Source organism: Hakea prostrata, chromosome 10 (genome assembly GCF_041222555.1).
Source record: "Hakea prostrata isolate BN-2017 chromosome 10, UWA_Hpros_2, whole genome shotgun sequence".
Taxonomy (NCBI): Eukaryota; Viridiplantae; Streptophyta; class Magnoliopsida; order Proteales; family Proteaceae; genus Hakea; species Hakea prostrata.
In genome coordinates, this window is record NC_142609.1 from 28409005 (window position 1) to 28424295 (window position 15291).

The following is a 15291-nucleotide window of genomic DNA, read 5'->3' on the forward strand; positions in this document are numbered from 1 at the left end:
CAGGTAGATTAATTTAATTCTCCAAGTTGCAAGTTTACTCTCATTAGGAGTTTTTATTTGGAGATCTATAGAGAAGGCTCAACAATTCTTGTTGAGAATGGCAGTAGAACTTGTAGGACCATGGATGAGGAAGTTGCTGTTAAAAGTGGGGAAAAGATGCAAACTCGATGAGCCCTAAAGCTCCCGTGCTCCCTGCTTGAAGGCGAAGATGAGGAAGAACTAAGGAAATCTCCTCCTTCCTCACCCGAATTGCTATCTAAGAGAAGCGAAGCTGTTCAAGTTGTAGAGGCACAACACCAGGAGTACATCTTAGAAGCCACCACCTTAGAATCAAGCGAAGCTAATGTTAGCCTCCGATGTGAAACTTACTTTGGATTTGAAAAAAACCTTTCACGACTGTGACCTTCAAAATATTCAACTTCTACATGAAGCCATGAAACTACAAACTAAAATAGGGAAGTTGCAAGACTCTTATTCTAGTTAATTTGGTCAGCTTCTAGGCTTCCCTTGAAACCCATTTGGAAAAGAAACCTAAGAGGGGATTTATAAACAAAGAAGATGGTGAGAAGGGAGGGAGAGAGTGGAGGTGTGGTATGGTGAGAGCTACAAATGGGAGAAGGAGAGTGATAGTCATAATTTCAAGAGTTGGAGTGGTTTGTTCAAGAACCAAAAGCGTTAAGTTTTGGTAAGGTATTAGGAAGCTTGGCATTATAAAGAAAATGAGATATGTAAGGGAAGTTTTTTGGTCCTTCTAGGTATGAAATTTTAAAACACTTAACATTAGGTGACAATGTTACTCTAGTTGGGACCCAGACGTAATATATTGCACTAAAGGAATCTAATATTAGTTTATGGTTTACACGCAAGTAAAAAACTTTTACGTTTTTTTTTGTGTGTGTTATTGATACTAAAGTTAACCTTGAACTAGGTTCGACCGTGGTCAGGTCGATGACCCTGGTTGGGATTAGCTCAACGGTTGAACTAACAAAGTAACGTGAAGAACAAGGAACCTGAATAGTTATAGTAGGAGGTGTGATCCCTTAAGATTCAGGATGGATGATCGTGTCCCAGAAAGTAACTAACACCGATATGGGATAGGCAATCGTGCCAAAGAAGGAAACTACCATGATCTTAGAAAGACGGGTAAAACCCTAGGATCGAACGGCCACCAAGAAGAAGCACGAACGAATCCAATGATCAAGGAAGGGAAGTAAATCTTATATAAACTAAAGCCTTACACCCAAGAGAGGTATCTGAATCATTTCCATCTATTATCGTTTTCAATTAAAGTTCTTGCAACTAGCTAGAGCTCTGTGGTGATGCATTACTGACTTAGCCTTTGGAGGTGGCCACCCGATTGTGCGGTCGTGCATCTAACTGTATTTTGCAGATCAACGTGGAAGGACTTGAAGGTTAAGTGGTTTTTGGACGCATTAGTTATAAAGACTTTTCTTGGAAAAGAGAATCGTATTGTTGTGCACAACAATGCCCTTTTTATACCAAAGGTGGCTGAGATTAAAAGCTAAATTTTAAATTAAAATTTTTTTTCTCAAAATTATTGTGGTTGCGTTCTCAACCACCCATTTGGTATATATATGTGCATTGCTGTGCATAACAGATGATATATTTTTTTTCCTATGTAAGCATGTATGGTTTCCACATCCAGAAAACAATGAAAATGTATAGGAATGGAAAAATTAAAACAATGAAAATGCATAGGAATGGAAAAATTAAAACAATGAAAATGCATAGGAATGGAAAAACTAACCTAAAACAAGAGATATGAACCATAACTTTGGCATAAAAAGTATAAGGGAGTGATGGAAATGTGCTATTATTCAAGGAGTTAACGGGTCCATTGCTCCCCATTTATTATTAGTCCCCTTCTGGTAAACATAAGTAACAGTCCCTAACTCCTAAGATGTAAAACTATATTCAAATTCCAGAAAAAGAAAAATATAAACCACGATTCATCCAGCGGATATCAAAATTCGCGGGATTTTAACGACTTTTGCTTGTAGGTCCCTATTTTAAGTGATTGGCGGACTTCAAAACTAAGTTAATCAAACCTAAACCACGCATCACGCCCAGAAGAAAATGATAAATGATAAAAAGAATAAAATAGCAAAAAAATTCAATAAAAATGACATAAGCGCCAAATCCTCAATCTTCCCATCTATTTTTTATTCGAGCGCCTGCTTGATCTGTGGAAATCGTCTCCTCCTCATTTAAATCCACGAAAGAACAATCATATCAATCGAATCTTATCCACTTTTTATTCGAGCGCCTGCGTGATCTCTGCGTAAATCGCTTTCTTCTCCTCATTGATATCCACGAACGAATAATCCTGTGAATCGAATCTTTTGTAAGTATCAGTATCTCTCTTTAGTTTTTTGAAATTAAATCGACTGTTTTGTTTTCCTGCTTTGTTGGTTTGGTGAATGAATGGCGTGATGTATTGTTTTATTTTTCTGATTTAAATCTGTAGCGTTTGAGATATTAGGATTTTGTTTTCGGGGAGGAGTTGTATGGCGTTTGGATGTTGAATGCGTTGTTTGGTTTTCAAGATTCGGTCTGTGGTGCTAGCGGAAATTGTTGCGATCTTAGCAGACGATAATGCATTGTCCGAAGGTTTTTTTGTTAAATTTGCAGGTTTCTCATTTCTAGTCTGTAGGAACGGAGAGTTAGAATGGGATTCCGGGTTTCTTGATGCTTTTATCCGATGCAACTGATTTGAGAATACGGTTATACGAGTCATGGAAATTTTTTGTTTTATCAAAGGCATGGGGCACGGGACAGGCTTTTTATTTGGGGTTTATGATTGCGGGATTCATGATTTTGGTTCGAATATAGGAGGCCTCGGAATGATTATTAGATAATTTGGTTTTCACCATTGCCACTGGTGTTAAACGCTTCTTTAAGGCCTCGAGGTGGAAATAGAAAGATTATGGTATTCAAAGATATTAAGTAGCTATTATTTTCCTGGCAAAGAGATGGTAAGCCATCAGTAAGGGAAAAAAGCATTTAAAAAAATGAAGAGTCAGGGTAAGTACAGCATTCCTGTTTCCCTCAGCCTCGGACACAGATCCAGTCTTTTTGCCACCTGCTGTTTTTCTAAATTGGCAAAATTAATTGAAGAGTTTGAAGGTGTTCTATGAGGCTGTGTTATTTTTGCGTGACAAATTCAAGCAGCAAAACAAGGAAAGGCATATTCCAACTTAATAGTATAGATCCTTCCCCTTTAATCAGCTTCACCTTGATGTCGTACTTAACGCAAAGGCCTAAGTTATGCTTATTTTTCCTCACTACTGGGTTTATCTATATTTACCGTCCACTTTTCTTTTTTTGGGTAGAACAACCATCCACTATTCTGTACTATACGTCATTGCTGGTTGTATGGCTATCCTACAAACTTTAAGCTTGGAAAAAGTATGGTGATCACAAAACACTGTAATCACGCCTCTGCACTTACATCCTATCTGGATTCTGTGTGAAAAATCATTCTCTATACCAACTTCTTTATCCATGATTAAGCTAAGATGTGTAAAATAGTTAATCTGTAGAGTCTTCCTTGTCATTTTTGTCTACTTCATTATCTATCCTAGTGTTAACCTAAGTTATACCGTATACTATGTCTCTGTTTTACTTATCCTAAAACCTTTTGATGGATCAACCCAAAAAAAAAAAAAAAAAAAAAAAACCTTTTGATGCCCATGGTCAATCTCCAAAACTCTTAACCTTGGGTTAATATATGCTTTTGTCTATTCTACTAGAACTGTTTCATCAATATAGTTATGGGATAATTACTATTGCCCCCTTATACTTTGGTTTTATTACTAATCAAACCCCTTCTTTGTGAAATTACTATTGCCCCCCTCACTTCTAACGGTGTTATGTGGCTGTTAACATCAACTATGAAATGTCTATTTTGCCCTTAAAATTAAGAAGTAAAAAATATGGCATTACCCTCATTTATAGAAACTATATTGCATGTCAATTATATCCTTAAAATCTTATATTTTAGAATTAGTTTTGGATTTGGTGGGACCACATACTTATGATTGTTGAAACTTTTACATTCCACTTAAATTTTTCGTAATCACCATGATGGAAGTTTTACAAACAAATTAGCATATAAGATCTAATTGATAGAAAATTTGGTAACATACATAATGGTCAACATATATTAGGTGATTTTCAATTTTCAGCTTTGAATTAAATTTGATATTTCTTAATATTTTAGTTTCTATTTTAAGTTTTATTTAATTACATATTTCCTTTATTTGGTGATTTCTTTTTAGAGAAAAAAAAAATCACATCTTTCCTTTATTCGGTGGTTTCTTTTTAAAAAAGAAAAGTGAAATTAAAGTTAATTTTTTCCTATTAAGGGTAGTATTATAACTTGAAAAAAGAGCAAATAAGTTAAAAGATGATTGCAGGGTTATTTTTGGGATTTTGAAAAAATATATAGATGCTACATCATTAGTAAACTAACGGAGCTTAACGGTAGGGGGGCCATTAGTAATTGTAGACAAAGTTAAAGGTTGGAATAGTAATTTTAAAAAGTACAGGGGATAAAGTAGTAATAAAATTAAAGTACAAGGGGGCAACAGTAATTATCCCTATAGTTATTAAGGTGTCAACTAGGTGTCCAATTGACTGCTGCCTTTAAGTGTTTTCAATTTTATTTATCCCAAACATCAACAACAATGTAAACCTTATCTCAAATTAGTGGCGTTGGCTTAAAAAAAAATGTTGGAAGGAAACATTTTGACTGAACCAGAACTCTTATTTCTTGGATCTTAAAACTAATTGACAGAACCAAAGTAAACACACACAAAGTGTTAAAAGGGAAGCTTATGTTCATTTACTCAATTTTTTTCTCTTTCTCTAATCTAATTGAGGGGGGGGGGGGCTATTTATAACCTCATATAAGTAGTCCTACTGAAATTTGGACTTAGAAATTTATTTAAACTAGGAAATAAACACTAACTTAACCTCTTGAAACTAAAATAAAACGTTAGAAAATACTATTCTGCCCCTATAACTTAAGTTGTGCAAAATTTACTTACTTAGACCAATTAAACCAATAAAGTAACCTTATTTGGTACTTAGCCTTGGCACTTAACTTTCAGGTCCATAAAGTAGGCCCATGACTGCATAAACCTATTAATCAAACACCCAACATCTGTATACATCAACCTTTGGTTGATTTCAAAGTAAATTAAGCAAATTCGGTGCATGGAAGAAAATTCGATCGAAATAGTCGAAATTTCGACCGAAATGCCTACAAAAATTCAAATCGAAACGAAATGTAGTAGTAGGCACGAAATGTATCCATATCGTTTAGTATCGACCGAAATTTCGACCATTTCGACCGAAATTTCAACCATTTCGACCAAAATTTCGACATATCAGCATTCCAACTTGTTTTTCCTTAGCTTTTGTTGGTTTCTATCCCATTTTCACCTAATTTTCACTACTCCTTTGCCTTCAAACACCACTTTTGCTCATTTTTTGCCTCCAAACACCTCCTAACCCACAACAGCTACAAAGGAAACTCCAGCAACAATAGAATATGAAGCATGAGCCACACCCAACAGTTCCAAACTTCCCCTTTTTTTATTTTTGTTTTGTTCATGCCTTAAATGATCTTTGTATTGCCTTGAAATTAATATATGTTTAGCCTAGGACTATGATCTATAATTGTGTTTTGTTAAACTTATCTTTTTATTATTTGCTACCATTTTTTCATTTTTTTATTTTAATAATTATTTTCTAAAATTATGTATTTTTATTTATGAATATATGATATATAGGCTTTAGCTTAATATATTTGAGACACCATCACTTGATCTAGTCGGTCATTTTATTTTGTTGACTTGTTGTATATGTAACCATTCTACCAAACAATCCATGTATGTTCGTTGATTCTATGCATGTATGCAATACAATTTGCATTTGTCGGAACCAGTCATTTGTTAGTATATACTTGAATGATAAATTTTCAATAGTTTTTTTTTTTACAAAATACTAGTTCCATTGTGTTTATTATGCTTGAAATAGGTAGTATACAAGAATCCAAATCATTTTGAGTCCATATGAGGCCCGAAATTGAAGTTCCAATTTTCAGAAAAAGTGTTCAGTTTCGATCGAAATTTCGACCGAAACGTCGAAATTTTGGCCTTTTGCAAGGTCGAAATTCCTGTTTCGGTCGAATTTTCTTCCTTGAATTTCGGTGTTGGATCTGCATCAATTCTCCCCATGTTGAAAAATTTGTCCTCAAATTCAGTGGTGTTGTGGGAGGAGCAATATGTGTAGCAGCATTCACGATTCTACAAAAAACTCTTACATTCTAATAACACTAGAGATGAAGTCTTCAACTCTGGAAACTCTCTCTTCAAAGAATTGTGGTTGCTTGACAAAATTGATATACCTTTTTTCACCATGCATTTGGGGGTCTCCATTAATCACAACTTCCATCGATATTGCTGTCTCAATCATGTGAACCTCTGTAGTACCATCACCGACCTGCTGTCCTTCATGTTGAAGATTTGTAGCACATACTATTTCTTGAAGAACAACATCTTGAACTTTGATGGTTTGTAGGGGAGTGTTCTAAATTACTTCCTTATCCTCCACTATGTCATCCTTGCTTGCTTTAATCTCTTCCACTTTAGGCATCTTTTGTTTGCTAGACAAAAGGGGTGGGAAAAATAAACATGTGGGACCCACATGTATTGGGGTCGGGGAGAAGGAATTGAAAGGAAAGGATTTTGTGGAAAAATTATAATTGTGGGTCCAACTTTTATTATAAACCCTCACTTTCCCACAAAATCCTACTAATTTAGTGGGACTTTAAAAGGGGGTGGGGTTGGAAAAAGTGACCTGCCATGTCAGCAGACAAGGTTCTTTAAATTAAGGAAGTTTGTTTGCTGACTTTTCCACCCCATTGAACCGAGCAAACCATTCTTTGGAATTTTGTGGAAAAGTTTACTTTTTCCACCCCTTTTTCCCACTTCAGATTCTTTCAAATAAACCATAACTTCTTTGTCCAAATATTTTTTTTTTGGATGAATTTCTTTATTCTTCATCCGATGTTCATCATGCCTTTAACTTAGAAGTTACTCCAAGCTCCTTGGGCAGAAATTCTTTGTCTTCCATTATTTCAGAACTGTTTGTTTGCGCACATTTAGTCTTGTCTTCTGCCTGCAAATTTTCCTTTATTCATGCTTTAGCTAGAAACTCTTCCTTGAGCTCTATGAGCTTGGCCTCGATGGAAGGATCCACTTCTCTTGTGTCTGGGGTAAAAGTGAGACTTGCTTGCTTTTGTTATTTTTGGACTTCTACCTGGGTGCTAATGACTTCTTCCTGAAACCTGGAAAAGTTAACATCTTCTCCTCTAACCCTTCTGTCTTCTGGATGGTTCAAATAGCTTGTTGTTTTCTTTATCTCAGCAGGCAGATTCAGGGGCTGAAGTATCAGTTTCTGTTCCTTTTGTGCAAAGTGGCACTCATTAGTTCTTCATGTTATACTGACATCATTGTAATATAACCAGGGTCTTCCCAAAAGTGCATTTTTGGGTGTCATGGCAACATCAGCACAGGATACTCTTACTGAATATAGTAATATTTCAAGGGAGCCGAGGCATCATTCGGTTACCTCAATTTTATTACTGTTCAAAAGAGAGACTTTATATGCTTTGGGATGTTTGTCAGTTGTTAAGTTTAACCTCTTTATAGAGGCCTCTGAAGCAATACTCACACAGCTTCCACTATCAACAATTACTTGGGTGCTGTTATTATTGGTTCTCATCTTGGTGTAGAAGATGCACTCTCTCCTTCACTCTGCACCCTGTGTTTAAGCAACTAAGACTCTGGTGACATGGGCAACATGGTAGTCTTCCTAATAATAGCCAGTAATGCTCTTCATCTGAACCTTCATCTGCAGTTAGGTTCAGCACTGAATCATCATATGTTGATTGATTCGGTGGCTCTAAGACAATCTCTTCATCTTCTTTCTCATGTTCCGTGGAGGTAGGTCCTTTCATGCTTTGGTACCACTTGATGAGCCCCAATTTAATAAGGGCCAATTCTTCCAAGATCTAAGAGAACTGACTTATATGGGATCAGGGAAGGGTATCTTGAAATTTTGGTTATGCGATGTGGGGGTTATTTGTGATGAGATGTGATGTAATGATTTTGCTAGTAAGGGTGGATTTGGTTAGAGATCTCTGAATTTCCTGGTTGGATTAATTAAAATCAAATCGCATCAAGGATATTTTTCCCATCCCTGGAGTGGTTGATAAATTCTTTGAGATGGAAAATGGGGGTCTATAGGTATTGGAATGGATTGGTACTTGAAGAGACCACAAATAATAATGTAGGGATATGATTTCCCAAGTTTGCTTGAGTTTCGATGGCTAAATTGGGAGATCAAAGGGTTCTTGCTTTGAGGGACAAAAATTCAAGAACGTATCTATATCTTGAAATTGGATGGTTAGAATGGGGTCAAACTGGGGTGATGTAGTTAAAGTTTGGGATATATCTAATGGTTAGATTGATGTAAGTCTGACTTGAACATGGGGTGTCTTTGGAACTCCGAAAATTCCAAAGAACTCAAGAAGAATTGAAAAAAGGGGGTGATATGAGAAGGAGAATTGAGTGTAGGCTGCCAGATACCTTTATCGAGCCTGAAGATGTAATAACTAAAATCAAATCGCATCAAGGATATTTTTCCCATCCCTGGAGTGGTTGATAAATTCTTTGAGATGGAAAATGGGGGTCTATAGGTATTGGAATGGATTGGTACTTGAAGAGACCACAAATAATAATGTAGGGATATGATTTCCCAAGTTTGCTTGAGTTTCGATGGCTAAATTGGGAGATCAAAGGGTTCTTGCTTTGAGGGACAAAAATTCAAGAACGTATCTATATCTTGAAATTGGATGGTTAGAATGGGGTCAAACTGGGGTGATGTAGTTAAAGTTTGGGATATATCTAATGGTTAGATTGATGTAAGTCTGACTTGAACATGGGGTGTCTTTGGAACTCCGAAAATTCCAAAGAACTCAAGAAGAATTGAAAAAAGGGGGTGATATGAGAAGGAGAATTGAGTGTAGGCTGCCAGATACCTTTATCGAGCCTGAAGATGTAATAACTCAGATGGAGAATGAAGGTTGAACTTTGATCTTCAACCAATTGTAGGTGGGTTGGCTTGACTTCACCTAGAACCTTCCTAGGGTTTAAATCTTCTAACTAATTGATAGAACCAGAACTCCTAACACTTGGATTTTCAAACTAATTGACAAAACCAAAGTAAGCACAAAGTAACTAGCCTAGACCAACTACTTAGACTCTGAAAACTGAAATAAAACATAGGGGAAATTTCAGGGACACCCCAAAATATATAGCAAAAATCACAGCACCCAAAATATATCGAGTTGGCAGAGACACCCCAAATGTCTCTTTAAATGGCACAATGGTACAATCTGTTAGCAGATTCTGTTAAGTCATGGTTAAATAATTCATAATTCCTAAATTGCTCTTAATGTATTGTGAGCTTACAGTATTACCCTTAATCACTTCTTTTTTTTTTTTTTTTTTTTAAATTTTACAATGTTACCCTTACTGGAATTTTAATCCTAATTCAATAAATCTCAATTAATAGCATTTTCTTCCTTTTAGAAAGGGGGAAAAAGCATCATTTATCTGTTCCATCGTTCCTCGTCTTCTTCCATTACTTAAATCTCAGGTGAAAAAAATTGCAGAGGAACATCAGAGATCGACCATAGCAAAGATTTGCTTTCCCTTTTTCTGATAGAATGTTGAATAACATGAGTGAAGGGAAAGAGAATAGATAAAATAAGGGAGATGACACAAATTGAGAAAACCAAAGAAAGAGAACACAAACAAGCAGAGATATGGTCGGGACTGGTTGGGGTTATTCAGGAATGAGATAAGAAGAAGCAAAGACGGAAGTATGGATAACTGCTCCTCTTTGTTTCATGAGTTTGCTTCCTCTTGGTTTCGCCCTGCTATTTCCCTGCTTTCTTCACGCTTGACTATTTTCATCTTGCTGGCCCCATTGGGTGCTATTCTGTCTGTGGCTCCCTCATTCTTCTTCTTCATTTTCTTTTTACTGTTATTCATATTGTTCTAGACACAATTGTTGCAGCCCAAGAGAAACGAAGCGTTCTCTCTTATCCCTGATTCCCTTTCATTTCAGACTTAGAATGTTGCTTCTTACCTTAAGGGTGGGCGACCCTCCTTTTGGAACATTTGTAATCAATATCTAGGTGGAGTGAAGATCTGGTAATCATTTCTCTGTTGGTTCTCAAAACAAATTTCCAACTGCTGTATCTTGGGGCATTCCTTCCTCAGTCGATGGTGAAATTGAAGAAGTTCTTCTTGTTGGTTGTGAAATTCATGAACCAACTTGGAAACTTAGACAATTTCTATCAAAAACAGGGGAAATTTTTGGGACAGTGGTTTCTTTAATTTTTAATTCTTTAATCTTGCACTGTCTTGGTGCCTTGAATTCAAATTGCAAATTGCAAGTTTGCAGTTAAGACAAAAAGAGAGTCATAGTTGGATCTTTGCATTTCTGATCTGTGAAGTCTTGGAGGCCGGTTTTCTATGACAGCCGGTTGAAGGTTGGATGAAAACGATACTGTCAAGGGAGACGTGAGGAAGTCTTGGAGAGAGAAGCTCCTTTTTTAAGGTGAAGTTTCTACACAAATTCGAACTTGAATTTTGAATATGGCGGCGGCTGGGGAGGACAGCCAGCCAGATCCACCACAGGCTGGGACTGTGTATTAAAAAACAAACCCAAAAAAAAAAAAGAGAAGAAAAATCATCATAAATTATTATTATTATTATTATTATTATTATTATTATTATTATTATTATTATTATTATTATTATTATCTTTTTTTTGGTAATAAGGAGATCATAGATTTTGAAGGGAAGAAAAAAAGATAAAGGATATAATTGTCTTTCTAAGTTATAATGCACAGAATACAGTAAAATCGTTGTTTTAATTTTTTGTACAGCAATGCTAATAATGACGTGTGTCTTTTCCTCTAATTCAATTTACCATTCTAACATAAAAGGGGGCGGTTGCCATTTTAAGAGACATTTTGGGTGTCTTGCCAACTTTATATATATTTAGGGGTGTCTCTAAAAATCTCCTCTAAAACATAAGAAAAGACTAATCTGCTGTTATAACTTGAGCAGTTTTTACATCGTTAGACCAATTAGACTAGTAAACTAACTTATTTTCATGCTTAGCCTTCACACTAAACTTTTGATCCCATAGAATAGGCCCATGACTACATAAAACTATAAACAAAAGCCCAATACTTATATCCATCAACTTTAGGTTGATTTTAAAGGAAAATAGGCTAATTCGGTGCTGGATCTGCATCAACTAGTGTGGTGTCGTCCCTATGAAGCTGATATATGTTTTTTACGAGGGACATCCTTAGCTATATGACTGCAATGTCAATATTGTTGAAAGTAGAACGGGTGTATATTTGTGCACAAGCTGCAGAAATAAATACTCCAAGACCATCATCTCTTATATGACGTAGAAGCTGATCTAGAAAAGTTTGGTTCATTGTTGAATGGCCTGTCTCTAATACCATCACAGACATAGAAGCTTTAATGGAATGGCATCATTTGAAAGGAGGTTTATTTTCCACTTCAGCACTGTTATGGCACCCATCATGGAGTGCACAGAGATCACCCATAGAAGCTTTAATGGAATGGCATCATTTGAAAGGAGGTTTATTTTCCACTTCAGCACTGTTATGGCACCCATCACAGAGTGCACAGAGATTTCCAAGGGTCATTTCTAATGGACTCCAGCAGCCACCAAGGCCTTTACTTTATAAAGATGATGACAGAAGCTCATACATTATATGCCTACTACATTTCAGCCAAGTGTTTGAAGTTGCTACTGATGCTTCACACAGTGATTTAGGAGGTGTATTAATGCAACAAGGCCATCCCATGGCATTCATAATAAGACTTGAATGAGTTAACTATACTTATGACTTGAAGCTGTATGCAGTTGTTCAAGCTTTACGTCACCAAAGATGCTACTTGGTGGGTAAGGAGTTCATTTTATTTACTAACCATGAAGCTCTCGAAGATCTTCATTCACAAATTCATAAGTCATAAGTATGCTAAGTAGATAGGATATCTTCAGAACTTTGTGTTCATCCTGAATTACTAGGCATGGAAAGAAAATGAAGTGGTTGATGCCCATAGTAGTAAAGTATGAACCTTGAAAATACTTTTGACAAGCAATTAGCATACATCAGCTTTTTGATGATCATGCAACTAATAGGAACTTTAATGTTCCTTATAGTGATCTTAGAAAGGGTAGTCAGCACCCTAAGCGTTCTTCCACGATGTATACTAGATTTTACATTCCAAACTCTTCAAGGCAGCACATGTCAGAGAATTACATTGGCGAAGACTGGGAGGATATTTTGGCAGGGAGAAGACTGTCTCTTAGGCTACAAACGAGTATTACTGGCCCCACATAGTGGGAAATGTAGAAGCAATCATTATTCCTCAGGAAGTAAAGTGTGCTAGCTAGCCAAAGTTGACTTCTCTACTCTCTCCTGCGGGTGTCAAATATCCTGGGGAGGTCTAAGCATGGAATTCGTGCTTGGCCTACCGCATACTCAGGAAAACGTATGATCTCATCCTAGTGGTAAGATGGGTCACTTTATTCCATGCGGTAAGACTTCAGATGCCTACCATATTGCCAACTTCTGCTAGTTCCACTTTCAGACAGGGATGTTAAAGTTATGAGTTACTTCCAGAAGACCTGTGTATGAAGACAAATACCAAGGTGCTGTTCACTTCCGCCTTCCCACCCACAAACAAATGGACAGATTGAAGTGGTTAATAGAAGCCTAGGTACACTACCAAGATGTTTGTTTAGACTATGAGAATACTTGGCCTTCTATATTTGTGACATTGCAAAGTCTGCCTATAATAGCTCTGTGAACAAGACAACTGGGCTTACTCCATCTGAAGTATTACTCAGTATCCAACCCAATTGATCGAGAAAGTATAAAAGACACTTGAATTTATCAGATATACTACTGAGGTGCAAGTTGATGTCAGAGGAAATATTGTACTCAATAATAAGATCTACAAGGCCAGTGTAGATAAGCATCACAGACTTCAAGTCTGGAGACTTGGTGATAGGTAGAGCCACCGCAGAAACGCACCAGTGTGGTGTATTCAAGAAGCTCCATCCAGAGAAGATGGGTCCATACTAGGTGCTCAAGTGTATTGGCCCAATGCCAATGTGATATCTATTTATAACCTAGGCATCATTCAGATGGAGGAGACCTTGAATGTATGCTGAAGCTGCCTTAACTAAAGCCACCCACGGAAGATGTAATCGAGGAGTGTTCTAGATGCTACACAAAAGACTGCTCGACATGGCCCTGGTTACTACACATTCTTAGTCAAATGGAAGGGCAGACCATCCATGTGGATGAGTTTTGACCTAGAACCTTACAACAAGTACATGGCCTTCACCATCCATGTGGATGAGTTTTGACCTAGAACCTTACAACAAGTACATGGCCTTCACCGATTCATCAGAGATGAATGTTTTCAATCAAGGGAGCTGATGCAGATCCAGGGAGCTGATGCAGATCCTGGGATCTGTGAGGAGCCTGGGCTTGAATGCTTCCTTATTTCTATTTTTATCTGAGGTGCATTAGGGTTCAAGTTATGTTTTTTTAATTTCTAACCAATATGCCCACTTTTTGGGGGTGCCAGTTTAGATATAACTCTTTAATTTTTTTTTTAATCCAACCAAACTAGTTACATCCTTAATCATCTAGAAACGTTCCAAATGAGTCTAGTCTGGTTGGTTACCGGATAAATTTCCTAATTATGTAAGCCATCTAATTTAAAATTGAGACTATCCTAGAGCTATAACCCATATGCCCATAGCAACTCTTCCTAAAATCTTAGGCTAATAAAAGTTGTTAACTCATCCTCCATGTATTGGCAATTGATCCCCAAGCTAGCGGGCCGTGGAATCTATAAAAGATCTGGAACTTGTCTGAGTTTATCTCTAATTGGAAAGGTCAATAGCTAGTATCCCCTAAAAATATGGTTATCATATTTTCCAACTCATCTGGTCAACTCATTCCACAAGTTTTGGGTAGTCTGTGAGTAATATTCAGGTGATGCATATCAGTAGTCAATCTGAAATAGAATTGTTATAGTGTTTTGAAAGTATGTATGTAGTTTTATAGGCAAGGTTGTTGTTCTTTGAGGTACTTTGGGGAAATCATGAATTTTGACATTGTTAAACGTTTTCATAGGGTCATCCTTAAGAGTTTTTTATGTAAGCAGCCTCCAGGCCCACCCAAGGAGGGCCCAATGGAATTGCCAGTGCCCTATGGCCCCACCAGCAACCCAAAGAATTTTGACCAACACAGGGGTATTTTAGTAATTTTACAAATTTCATGGTGACCTCCTGGATCCCATTGAGTCCAGTTTGTTGTCTGGACTGTAGATATATTTTTATTTTATTTTATTTTATTTTATTTTTCTGATTAGTATTTTGCCATTTATATAAAAGTCTTAGTTTAGGAGAGATTCTAAGAGATGTTGGAATGACACAATTTGAGTTCACTTTAATCTCCTTATTTTTAGGACTCCATATCTACTTTTTAGAACTTTGATGATGATTGGAGTCTTCTAGAGTTAGTTATAGCATTTTTTGATGTCAAGATAGTTGAGTAGTAATTGAGTGGAGTTCTAGTTGCTTTTCCAACTTAAAGAGTCTTTTTCTATTTCTTATTTGAGGGCTATAAATAAAGCCTCCAGCCATGTAATTCTCAAGTTGAAATTGATGAATAAAAATTGAGTTTGGAGGCAAATAAGGTTGTCGTCTTCTTAGGGGGGCAACGGCGGATTTTAGTGATCTTCTTGTTCAAGTTCAGTCCTTGTTCTTCAACTTCCAGTATTAACTCAACAAGTCCAGCAGCAACCTACCATCTCTGAGTAAGTTACAGCAACCCCAGCCCCTTCCCAACCCCTTCCTTCTCCCTTCCATCCGCAGGCCTTCCCCTCCATTACAGCGATAGCCGGCCACCCCCTCCCTTGATACCCCATTCAACATATCCCTTTAGCCCCAACCTTTCACCCTAGAAGGATAGCACCCTTCCCTAGACCTTAGTCCTACCCTTAGAATCTCCATTAAACTCTCCCTCAGTTGATTGCATAATTTTCTGCAATTCAT

The 15291-nt window shown here is 36.8% G+C and overlaps 1 protein-coding gene across 1 annotated transcript in view; it reads left to right on the forward strand.

The window, feature by feature from the left end:
• The first annotated feature begins 2133 nt into the window (after window positions 1-2133).
• The window catches only part of LOC149002421 (actin-like), a 29922-nt gene continuing 16764 nt past the window's right edge, over window positions 2134-15291 (forward strand). The window contains exon 1 of the mRNA XM_089136878.1: window positions 2134-2365. The gene's annotated coding sequence lies outside the window, so the exon portion shown is untranslated. The remainder of the gene's footprint in view (window positions 2366-15291) is intronic.